This window comes from Mesoplodon mirus (assembly GCF_964341445.2).
Source record: "Mesoplodon mirus genome assembly, chromosome: 8".
NCBI lineage: Eukaryota > Metazoa > Chordata > Mammalia > Artiodactyla > Ziphiidae > Mesoplodon > Mesoplodon mirus.
In genome coordinates, this window is record NC_138984.1 from 88,072,057 (window position 1) to 88,085,031 (window position 12,975).

Genomic DNA, 12,975 nt, shown 5'->3' on the forward strand with positions numbered 1-12,975 from the left:
CCCGGTCTGGGAAGATCCCACATGCTGCGGAGTGGCTGGGCCCGTGAGCCATGGCCGCTAAGCCTGCGCGTCCGGAGCCTGTGCTCCGCAATGGGAGAGGCCAAAACAGTGAGAAGCCTGCGTACCGCCAAAAAAAAAAAAAAAGATCAAGGACCGTAAACCAGGCTGTGTCCTCTGGGATCTGAGTAAGGATTATGTATGAGTTGGGAACAATTGGGTGAAGGGGAATTACAGCTTCATTTAGGATTCAGAGATCTTGAACCGTTCTATAATCCCCATTTGGTTTGAGGACAGGTAGGATTGGAGTATTACAGGCAGATTGGCATGGCACCAAAAGCCCATGTGTGATAAATTTTGTGATTAGGGATTGGAGGCCTTGTCGAGTCACTGGTTTTATGGGGTACTGGCGCCTGGAAGGGATATTATTAGTTTCCTTTAAGGTGATTTTATAGGAGTGACAAACTTTGCCTTCCCTGGGATTCCCTGATCCCAGACCTGTGGATCTATAAATTTTTCAATTTCCAGTGGAATATTTTGGACTGGACTGTCCATGCCTTGTATAATACATAGTCCAGCCAAAAACACTCCTTGGCTTTGGTTTTCAGGGAGAGTAAGAGTCGCCCCCAAGGCTGAGAGAAAATCCCTTCCAAATAACGGGCTGGGGCATTCAGGCATGACAAGAAATTTGTGAGTTATAAGGGTCTTTCCCCAGGTGTGAGTTAGTGGGGTGGTGAAATGTTTTAGTTTTAGCCCTCCTTCTACCACAACAATAGAGCAGGTTTCGGGGGCAATGGGCCCAGCGTGAGAAGTCAGGACGGAGTAAGTGGCTGCCGTATCCACTAGAAACTGGACAAGCTTACCTGCCATGTCCGTAGTCACCCAACAGTTCCTCCTGTGTGATGATGATTGTCTTTTTGGGAGCCTTGGGAGGTCTTGGGTCCCATCAGTCAACCACTGCCATGACTGGCATGGGGGAACTTCCTTGCTCCCTTTGGAACTGGGGGCATTCCCTCCTCCAGTAGCCCATCTTCTTGCAGAGCGGGCATGGTGTTTTGGGTGTAGGCTGGGACCTGTTTCCTGGGCATTCCTTGCTCCGGTGTTCAGGGCTCCCACAGCTAAAACAGGCTCCCCTTCCTGGACGAGGTCCTCTGGGAGTACTTTTGGGATAACCAGGAGGTGGGTTAGGTCTTGTCATGACGGCTGCCAAAAGCCTGACTTGTTGTCGTTCCTTCCTTAAGTCACGCTGTTCCTTCCTTTCCTCCTCAGCCTGGTCTCTATGGTTGAAGGCACTGAAGGCTGTGTCAACAAGAAGGTTGAGAGGAGTTTGGGGCCCCATGGCAAGCTTTTGAAGCTTTCGACGGATGTCAGGGGCTGATTGGCTAATGAAGTGGGTTGCAAATATGGTGTGTCCCTCGAAAGTTTTTGGGTGTACATTCCTATACTTTCTGAGGGCCTCTACCAATCAGGCCTGAAATGGGGCTAGATTTTCATCTTGGCTTTGGGTGATGTCTTTAACCTTATCATAGTCAACAGGTTTAATTATGCATTGTTTCATCCCTTCAATGAGGCAAAGGATACCAGCTTGGCCTGGCTGATAGTCCCAATTAGGAGCCATTAGAGGCACTGCTGTCATGCCCACAGGGTACTGATATTGTTGGGCAACATGTAATCCATTAGCGTATGTTTGAGCCTGTGCCCAAATACACTGAGGTCTTTTCCTCAGTGGTGCAGCAGTGGGAAAGGACAATATTTACGTCCTTCCAAGTAAGGTCAAAGGAGAGAGTTAGTCCCTGGAATTCTTCGGTGAACTGGCTAGGGTCCTCCGAGAATCAGCCTAAGCAAGGGCAGCACTGGTTGAGGTTGGACAAAGAAAAAGGGGCGTGAACTCGGGTTAACTCCCTGAGGCCCGCCTACTACTTCCTGAAAGGGGCAAAGAAGCTCTGGCTGCACTTCTGGTATGGAAGGGTAAAGAGGCTTATAGGGCAGGGGAGAGGCTGAAGATGGTGAGAGTGTTGGGACATGATCTTCTGTCTGGGGCTCATGTTCCTCCAGAGATGCCACTAGAGAGGGCTTTGTGTAGCGTGAATGGGTCCCAGTTGGCAAGGTTCCCTAACATAGGACTTGCATAGCTCCAGGTTCTCTCTTAGGGCCATAAAAGCCTGAACATAAGGAACTCCTGTCCATTCCCCCTGCCTTTTGAAAAAGATGTCTAACCGTAGGATAGTATTATAGGTGAGGCTCCCATTTTCTGGCCAGGCCTCATCGTCCTCAAGTTTATATTGGGGCCAGCCTGTGTTACAAAAGAAATGAGCTTTTCTCATTTTAAAGAATCTAGAGAAAACCTGTCCCAGTGACTCAGAACGCACCCAAGGGGTGAATCCTTGGGGATGGAGGAGGTGTTTCCCATCGTTCCTTCAGGGAGAGGATGCTCCTGTACCAGAGAGGAGCATCAGCATTAGGAGGTCCCATGGGGGCTCCCTAAGACAGGACTGGTTCCAGGCATCCCCGCCCACCTAGCCCTGTCAACCCTAGCCAAAATGGAGGCTAGCTACTCCCGCATAAGGCGGTCCTGCTGGCCCCAGTGTTCTTGGGCCTGTAACCAATCATGGCGTCCACGGTACCCAGGATGAGTGACCTTCCTGAAGGCTTCTCTATAGACTCCATAGATTAATCCCTGTGTTCCAGGGTACGTTCCCCTGGAATGGACATCCTCATAGTTCTAGGACCTATTTAAGTCCCAGCTTTCTTTTCTCTAAAATGGTGGTAAGTTTCTGAAAACAGGCACTGGCCATTGAAGGAGATGGTTTTTGGAAAAGCCTCTCTTTTCCCTTCCCTTTTGTGGGTGGTGCCACTCTCCCCGCCACCCCTTCCCACACGTGCTCCATCCAATGGGCGCCCTAATGGCTTTGAACTACTCAACCCACGCCCACATTTCTGCAACAATAGGTCTGAAAATGGGACAGACAATAAGAAAGAGAAAGGGAGAGAGTGAGAGAGAGATGGTGGGAAGTAAGGCAGGGCGTCTCAAGCCCAAAGGAAGTGAGAGGCTAAGTCCAAAAAGGCGACAGACAATAAGAAAGCAAAAGAGAGAAAGAGTAAGGGAGAGAGTGTGAGAGAGAGAGTAATGGCGGGAAGTAAAGCAGTGCCTCTCGGAAGTAAAAGTGCAAAGGAAGCGAGACGCTGAGGCTTACCGAACTCTCCTGGCTGAGTCTCCAAGATGTTCCCAGGGAAAGGTTCTTGACTCATCACAGAAAGAATCAGAAACGAGACAGGGAGGTCAGGAGAGTAAGTAAAGTGAGGATATTTTAAGCAATAGTACACTCCGGAGATGAGAGTGGGCCATCTCAGGTGAGTAGCTGCCCTGAGTTTCTTTGGCAAACCGGTTATGTGGGGCGTACAAATGAGGGGGAGGAATATTCATTGAGGAGGGAGGGGTTTGAGGGTTGTATTCCCTGATTTTCATCCCAGCACCACCTTCCCGAGGGGAGAAGGATTCTTGTCCTTATTTAGCTTTGATCGGAAGTGTCATGGCATCGGTGCCTGATGGGTACTTCTTATCTGCAAGGCTATTGTAATGAGAGCATAATGAGCAAAAGGTTACATTCGGACACTGGAGAGTCCCGCCTTTTCCCACCTTTCTTTGTGTGCCTCCAGGACACTTATCACCCCAAAGTGTGTGGTTTTCTATCAGTCTGGAGGTTCCTGCTTTTCTTTGTCTGCCCATGGACCCATGCTGTTTACAAGATGTGTGGTTTCCTGCCATCTGGCCCCTACCTCCCTTTCTCTGTTCATATCTAACTACCTGCCTGCTGTAACACACTCATTATACAAAGAAAATTTGCTACATTTAACTAATGAAAGTTAAATAAGTTAAGTCTGGGTACAATAGCTTGCTATGTTTGCAGGGGGCGGTTTGTTTTCACAAACAAAATCAGACTTTGGAACATAAGTCAGACTAACAAAACTAGAAAAATAATTCCAGTAAGATGAGAATAACAGTGTGAATCTGTCTAGGTTACATTCTTCTCATTCAATACATTTTTACTAATTTTCAACGTAAGACATATAAATACTCCTATAAATCATCAAATCTCAAGTTTTTTAAAGACAAAAAGAAGGAAAGAGGAAAGGAGAAGAAATGCTGAATTATTTTGGAAAAATTGAGGGTCCAGCTAGATTGTGAAAAGCTCAGAACCATTTCAGTTAAGCCAAATCTTGAACTTTAATTTTCAATCCAAAAATTTCCAGTGTAAGAAAGCAATGATTTTTGAAAAAAATCTTGAAACTTGAAAAACTTTGAAGTACTTTGTGATTTCCATGTAATTTAAATGGATCATCAAGATTTAAATCAGGGAGAATCTTCAAGATGTAAGGGTTAGTCTGTGTGTGTGCAGGAGGTATAGGTATGTGTGCGTGAGAGTGTGTGTGTTTGTGTGTGTCCACGTGTGCATGCTATTAAGAAAGCTGGTTAGGCTGAAAGTCAGAAAGTACTTTTTAACTGCATAATTCCTAGAAGGCAGCCTTCTAAGATAGGAAAGAACAGAGATTTGGGAGTCGGACAGACCCGTATTTAAATAATAATGCTTGGTGACTGACCACAGGCAAATTACTGGACCTGATTCTTCCTCAAGTGAGGAAAATACCTCCTTCCAGGCTGCCAAGGTTTAAATGAGGCCACATCTGTTAAAAAGCTTCATACTGTGCAAGCTCTAATTTAGAACCTAAAACCTTATGTCCTGCTCACAGAATGTTAAAAATTGGGGTTGTGTTCCTCAAATGCATTTTGAATAATATAAATACCCAAGTGATGATGCAACAAAAAACGCATTTTACCATACACGTTTATCCAACACGAATGATTTTAAAAACATGTATTTAAAATGTAAATACAGAGCTATCAGAGCTCTTCCTTTTCAGAGAGTTTGCCCGATGAGCTGAACCAGGGTAACTTTCTACAATACAGTGTGTTTGGAAAGTAGACACCTTCCATCCCAGGTAAATCTTGTGGCTGTTAAAGGATACTTTGATGGCTCTGACGATTCTGGAATTGTATTTAAATTAGGGTCATGTGTCTGGAATTTTTTTTTAACCTAGCCTATATGCCTGACAGATTATAAATGTCTTTGGTAAATGGTGGTAAATACTGGGAGAACAATGTCCTTGGCAAATTCATATTCTTCGAAGATTTCTCACTCTTTTATTTCAAAAAGTTCTCACTGCTATACCATTTAGTCTAATCATTTCCCTTCTCCAGAATGCTGAAGTTCTACCAAGTTGTTTTCCTTGAAGAACCAAAATATCCTTTGTTCTCCCTGACAGCATATTCCTTTGATGTCTCTGGGAGTCTGTTCCTCAGCATGGAAAATAATAATAATAATGCTCTTGCCAAATCTGATACTTAGTTTTAGACACAGAAATTTGCTGCATCCAATCATGCATCCATGCAAGCAAGTCTCTCCACCTCAGAAGCCATTCCATCACATTTTCTTATCACTGCAGATTGCATCCACCTAAGCACTCTTAGCTTCCTTCAACCATTTTCCCTGCCCTTTAAAATTGAGCTCTCAGACAAATGCAGCAATTTGAAACTGCAGGCTAGCCCACCCATTTTCAAAGCTAACTCATGTTGCCTCAAATATCATGCTTTATTTCCATAGGGATGTGTTTTCTTAATGTTTTTATTTTCTTTTTTTTGTACCATATTTCATCTTCTTAAGTCTGTCAAAGAGTAAAAATCATTTCAAAATTTGAAGCAACTTTGCAAGAGAGAAATCCTGTGATACAGATTCACTCTGAGGGCAGTCGCAAAATCATTTCCAACTAGGATACACCCTCTGAGTTTTTATTAGAGTCAAAGTAGCCCTGATTATGACATGAGAATGGATCACAGTCACAAATCAGGTGGCCATAATCTGAGTGCAGCTGGGAGCTTTAATTTCTTTTAAGGTAGTATTTTGCTATTTTGTGGGTGACAAGCAAATTTTGCATTCAAGAGAAGAAAATGGAATTTGTTTTTTAGAGAAGACCCTCCATTTAGTTGGGTCTGATGAGCCCTTTTAGTCATGTAAATATAATGTGAAAGCTTACCCAGTGTTCTCAGGAAGACCCTGAGGTAGAGAAGTGACCTAAAGGCCAGGGCTTCAGCATGAGAGGTTGAGTATCCTGTTTATAATGTCAATTGGGCTTCTTAGCAGCACTGTTCTCTGTGGAGTCTCAGCAGACTATCCCCCATACCCAGATTTAGACCACCTACAGCCTGGGAGATCTTGTGTCTCTTGGATTCCAGGCATTTTCTTGTGGGAGGCTGGGACCTGAGGCTGAACTCTCAGGGATTTGCAGATCATAACTCCTCCTCTCCTGACTCTGGTGACACAGTGAAGACCCTGGATTATAGCCTTGGTACTAGCCCAGCCTGGATGGGAAGTGTCCCCAACAGGGTATTACCCACAGCTGAATGAGTCCATCATCATAGGGAAATGCATGGTGAACTCTCATTGGGGCCATGGGAAGTCCTTCTGGAGGAAAGGGATCTGCCCCACTGTCAATCACCCAGAAGCAGGAAATGAGTGGGCATGCACTGGAGGATGGAAGGACAGGTTCTCTCTGGAACTGGGAGTTGATTGGACTCCAGGTCGGAACGCCTGGGAATTCCTATTGTAGAGGTTGAGCTGCCCCCACCACTGGGATGTCTGTGGGGATTAGGAAGGAAGATTTTTAGCTTGTGGGCTTTAAGAGTGGCCCCTGCTGATGCTGTGAACCACTCTGTGTTCACAAGCCTGACCGAGTTACTCAGAGGAGAAGTAAGGAGGGCAATGGTCCCTCCCCAAGGCTAGAATAGGCATGCGCTGGAGGTGGGCTGGGAAAAGGCAGGTGAGCTCATCAAAGTGGCTATCTCTTGGGAATCATCAGTAGTATGGGCAGATTCTGGCATCAAGACAAGAAGCCTGAACAGAAAGAAAAACTAGAGGGACTTGTTCTCAGGAACACTTCCGTCTGGTTATCAGGAGCCCAGATTCCTGGGCAGTTCACAGTGATAACTGAGAAGATACTTTGAGGGGCCTTCATTTCTGGAAAGAAGGCCAATGGGAGCTCATGTTGTAATAATCTGGGTAGAAAAGGATGGGTTATTTCATTTTGCCACAAAATGGTCAAGCAGTAGACAGATGGGCTGAGTTTTAACAATTACTATGGGGTCTATTTGTGACATGAAAGGTACTAAAATCAGATCACCTGTAAAAGACAGACAAGCAATACTTATTCCTTTTTCCTTTTCTCCAAATTCAGATAGATCTCCTTTTCTGAGATTTAAGAGTAGAACCAAAAGGTCTCTACCCAAAGGAATATTATAGTATGTCCAGACAAATAATTAATAATGGCCTAGTGCATGTAGTAGAAAATTTATGACATACCTTTATTGGCACTTCTAATCCCTGGAAGTACAGTGCTCTTACCCTGAGTGTAGCCACTCACAAATGAAGGCATGCTGTGGGTCATAGTACACTGTCCTTTCACAGATCCTGTTTTTCACAGTAGAAAGCCAGATTCACCAAATATTTTTTGTACCAATACCTTTCATCAGTGAAGAAGAGCTAAGTGTAATACTTAGCTTTGAGAATGGAAGTATAAATAGAATGTTCAGCCACAAAAGATATACACCTTCCCAAAGACAGGGATATAAGGGACATCAACTTCTAATATCCCTCCCTTCTCCATGACTCAGTGAGTCTATTGCTGATTCTACAGCATCTCTGCTTAATTCTGATTTTTCACAGCTAATACAAAGTCAGGTGTGAGTCAATAGCAGCCAGAAACAGGATTTGCTAGAAATGAGGCCTCAGATCTAGAAGCACAACTCTATCTAGCTCCCCTTACATTCTCTCAGTTTCAGTAAAATTTTGTATGATTCTCAAGCTCTATAGTATTTACCCCTACATAACAGTTAGATTCATTTAAAGTGAGATATGGTTTTCAACTTGAGTCATCTTTAGGCCATTTGTGGATGAGCTTTGCATAATTCAGGGGGGAAAATGTTCAACATATTGAATGAGTTTGATAAAAAGACACATAGCTTGATTCAATTTTTTTTTTTTTTTTTTTTTTTTTGCGGTAGGCGGGCCTCTCACTGTTGTGGCCTCTCCCGTTGCGGAGCACAGGCTCCGGACGCGCAGGCTCAGCGGCCATGGCTCACGGGCCCAGCTGCTCCACGGCACGAGGGATCTTCCCGGACCGGGGCACGAACCCGTGTCCCCTGCATCGGCAGGCGGACTCTCAACCACTGTGCCACCACGGAAGCCCTTGATTCAATTTTTATTTATTGGTTTTACAGCTTTATTGAGGTATAATTGACATACAATAAACTGCACCTATTTAAAATGTGCAATTTAATAAATTTTAATTGATGTATATACCCATGAAACCATCACCACAATCAAGATAATAAACATGTCTATCACCCTTTCAGATTGCCTCATGCCCCTTTGTTTGACTCAATTTTTAACCAAGGTCTTTCCTATACTCCCTGCCTCAGAAAGTCAAATTGCCAAGAAATCGATTTCTGAGCCTTATTTGGCTTTTATTTGGACAAGTTGAATAAATATTTGTCCAAATATTTATTTGGACAAGTTGAATAAATACACGCAATTTGTTGACAATGCATTCGTGAGAGTACAAGAAATCTGTCTTTAAATTGCATCTTCACAGAAGACATTTCCATAGTAAACTCTATTGGTCCCAGGAAGTATTAGACTACTTGAAAGATGGAAATTGAAAAGTAAGCAATCATACTTTGAAAGGTCCCTGGTTTTCAGCTCTTACAGGTCTGCAAATTTCTCAGAAGCTAAACTGGAGAAAACACCAGATTTCTGACATGGGCATTACAGCTTCCACCCTGCCTCAGACTCAGTGATGGAGGTGAAACCCCAACCTTGAGTTTTATGTTGGGGGAACCACATTTCCAACTGGCTTCTCGTTAAATGTTATTTAAGAATTGTTTGATCAAAAATATTACTGTTCCAGATAAAATAATGTCAAGAGCAATGTTGATAATATGATAAAATGATTTTTTCCTTCTATGGTCTCTGCCTCAGTTGGAGTCCAATTTTCCTGGCTCTGCTGCTACTAACTATGAGCGCCCCTACGTAAGACATTTAACATCTCCAAGACTCAGCTTCCTTGTCTATAAAATGGGATTCATGATAAGATAGGGTTTCCTTGAGGATGAGATAATATAATAGATAATTAATGTTAGCTATTATTGTATAGGTATTGCTTTTGCTAATTGTGCTATAGGCTAGAAATGAAAGATAAAAGCCTCAAATTTCAGGGTTGCTGACATTCTGGAGCAAGTATTTACTACCCATCAATCTTTAGTGGAGCCGGCTATCTTCTGGTGGTACCTGGACACCTGTCTATGGCCAAGAGGTAACCTGCTCGCTGGATCATTTTGGTTTAGGGAGAGAAGGAAGGGACACTCACTGCCAGGGATGAAAGTTCTTCCCAAAACTCAGCTTCCTGAGGATGGAAGTAGCCCCACCTTTCCCTGGAAGACCTCGATATTACAGTACAGTACTCATGTTCTCTTGCAAGGCCCCAAGGAAGCAGTTCTCTAAGTTTGACGTGGTCCCATGGGGGTCCAGCCTGTCCTTTGTAAACAGCCCTGAAAAAAATAGAAAGAGTTCCAGTTGGAACAGCTGTCTTGAAATGTTGTTTCACATTGTAAATTATAATCATTAAAAAGTGTCCATCTTAGTTCTGGAGCTTATCCTAAGGAAATCCTCCAAAATGAGAAACAAAACAAAACAAACAAAAAAAACATACATAGACTATACCTCAAAAAAAAAAAAGGAAAGTACACCCAACACAGAGGCTAACAGTGAAAAATTCAAAAACATAATGCAATATCTAAAATTCTGGCACATCCATGGGCTAGGATATAATGCAGGAATTAAAAATTATGTAGAAATGGAAAATGTTTCTGCTGTAATATTAAGTTAAAAAACATTTGATTTATTACACATAAAATCTAACTTCATAAAAGTATATATAATATGAGCAAATGAAAGCAGTTTTATGTTAATAGAGTAGGTGATATTTTTCTCTTATTTTCCAGACTTTCTATAATGTTTTCTTATTGCATTTTTTTAAACTGTATAAAAGGGTAGCTTCCAAGATAGCTTCAAAAGAAATTGTGAAGTCCAGGATCTTTTCTACAGTAAAGAAAGTTGTGTGCAAGTACTTACATGATGTGTGAGTGTTATTGTTTTGTGGACTTTTTTGCTTCATCATGGGTGGGTAGGGGGGCTGTCATGCCAGAGTTTGCCTGGTAACCAAAAAGAATCCCTCAGGGGAAGCATCTCAGTTGTAAGAGATTTGTAACTGTAAATATGGCAGTTAAAATGTAATCAGAAAAAGGGGAGCCTGGCAGATCTGGCTCCAGGCAAAAACGGAGGTAGTTTTGTATGGTGTAGAGAAAAAATGGCTGTGGGGTATTACAGATCTGTGTTCAACTCTGTGACCTTGGAACAACCAATTCTAGTGCAATTCAAGTTACTTATCTGAACCTCAACTTCTTCATCTGTGAGATGTTAGTAATTATGATTATCCTCCCACAGAAAGCTCTAGTGAGAACTTTAGTTTGGTTTACTGTACTAGTTTCTGGGGGTAAAATAATGAATAAGATGCCAGCCTTGCTCTCAAGGAACAGACATGGGAAGAGCATTCTAAGCAGAGGGTGAGGCATAAGTAAAGAAGAGAAGAGTGATATCCCCGTGTTGTGGACAATTACTAGCACATCAGTATCATACGGTACCGCAGAGCTAGAAAACTATAGAGGTAGGGAGGAAACAGACTGATATGTCCCATACCATTAAACTTTACCCTGAATGTAACAGAGAACCACTAAAGGATTTTGTGCAGGAGAGTTGGAACCTTTTTTTTTCATTGATGTAAACAGTCCTATGAAGGATAAGGTTCAAGGCACAGAAATCAAGTGAGAGGCCGTTGAGTGGTCCAGTGAGAGATGACGACCAAATGGGTCCCATCTCCTCCCTACTCATTCCCACCACAGACCCAACAGCCGCCCCAGATTGGTTAGTGGTTAGTAGCAGCCTTGACTACTCACTCTCACATCCCACATCCTTTCAATCAGCAAATGCTCTAGTTGGTCCCACCTCTAGCTTATAGCCAGAATCCAGTGATTTCTTGCCATTTCCACTGTTCAGCACTCTGGTTGATATACGCCAATATCATCTCTTGCCTGGAATACTGCAGTAGCACCCTAACCATTCTCCCTGCTTCTGCTTCTCCCTCTTCAGGCTTCCGTCAATACAGCAGCCAGAGGGATCCTTTTAAAACATGGCAATCATGTCATTCCTCTCCCCAAAACTCCCCAGTGCCTCTTTATCTCTCCCTTGCTTCCTTTTCTTCTTCTCACCTTCTACTTCTAGGTGATTAGTAAATAAATATATGTTAAAGGAATGATTAAATGGTGAAAGTCGTGATCTAAGTGGTAGAAGAGAGAAACAGTGGAAGAAAGACATTTCTGAACATGACGTTGGAGGTGAAATTGACCAGATTCAATAATTGGCGAAATGTTTAGAATGAGGAGTTAGGACAACTCGCAGGTGTCTCACCTGGGCACCTGGATGGGTTGGTGGTGCCATAACTTGAGCAAGGGAGAGAGGCGGTGAAGCTGGCATGAGGCATGGAACATCCTGAGTGAGAGGGCCCTGGTGGGGGCACAAATGCATGCATCTGGTGGACAGCTGGGGACAGAGGTCACAAATGTCCCTTCTGCCCAACCAGATTTACCATTGCCTGGGTTCCACATGATAATGGAGAGGGGCAAAATCCAGATCAGAAAGTCTCAAATTTCAGGGTACATAAGACTACCCCCAGGGATGCTTACTCAAAGTCCAAATTTCCTGCCCTGTTGATTCTGATTCAGTAAGAGCTGCAGGGAGCCCAGGAATCTGCATTTTATCTAGGGCCCAGGGGATTCTGATGCAGGTGACCTGCAGGCCATACTTTAAGAAACGACGACCTTGATCTTCTCTCTCACTTTGGTCCCCTATATTGCTCCCAGCTGACTGAAAAATATATTTACATTCCTATCATTTTTAAAAACCTGGATGTTGTCAGGTGGAAACACCAACACCTGAGTAATGCATAAACTGCATTATTTGCATGTATTTGATAAGGAATTTTATGATAACATTATATGTCATAATTATATTATAGAATGCAGTAGCAGATTCCAGTGAGTTACACATAATTATATTAAAAGCAGTATTTAGGGCTATTATATTGTTTGTTGAATTGTTGTAATTTCATTAAGTATAGGAACCTATAATGGATTAAATTCAGAAAGAGTGAAGTTTTACAGTGGTACAGAGAGATTGAAATTTGCAGTGAAGATAACTGCACTCCATTTACTTTCCATGTTGCTCTGGCAATGTTTTCTTCCATTCAACTTTCCATCATGGAATTCCTTGAAACAATCCTCACAGCTTCTTCTTGAATGGGCCATCTTATTTTTCATTTTTATACTGATCTTTTTAATCCCTTTCTTTTTCATGCTTTCCTCAGTGTTTCCCATTAGCTTTTTTCAAATCCCTGATACTCATGGGCCTATGTTTTTCATCTCTTTTTCTCTGCACCCTAAGTCTTCACCATAGTCCCATTTCTTGGTGATCCAATCTCATTAATATTTCTCATCTCATGTGAAACAATAATTGGGAACAGCCAACTTTAGGGTTCTATAATTCCACAGCTTGTGCATCTGTGAATCTGAGGCAAACTTAGCCAATAAAAAAAAAAAAAAAAAAGATGTGAAAGAAAAAAAACCAAAAACCCAGCTCCTACAATTTCCAGATTCAAGAACTGAGTTTGAATTCTTAAATAATCCATGATATTCTGGCAACTTGGCCTACTATTCTTCATTGACTATGAACTTCTACCTTCCTCAGGGCATTTTTC

At 42.7% G+C, this 12,975-nt stretch overlaps 1 long non-coding RNA gene across 1 annotated transcript in view; it reads right to left on the bottom strand.

The window, feature by feature from the left end:
* The window catches only part of LOC309809595, a 55,967-nt gene that overhangs the window by 2,545 nt on the left and 40,447 nt on the right, over nt 1-12,975 (bottom strand). Inside the window, exon 2 of the long non-coding RNA XR_014294878.1 lies at nt 861-1,296. This is a non-coding gene — a long non-coding RNA (uncharacterized lncRNA). The remainder of the gene's footprint in view (nt 1-860; nt 1,297-12,975) is intronic.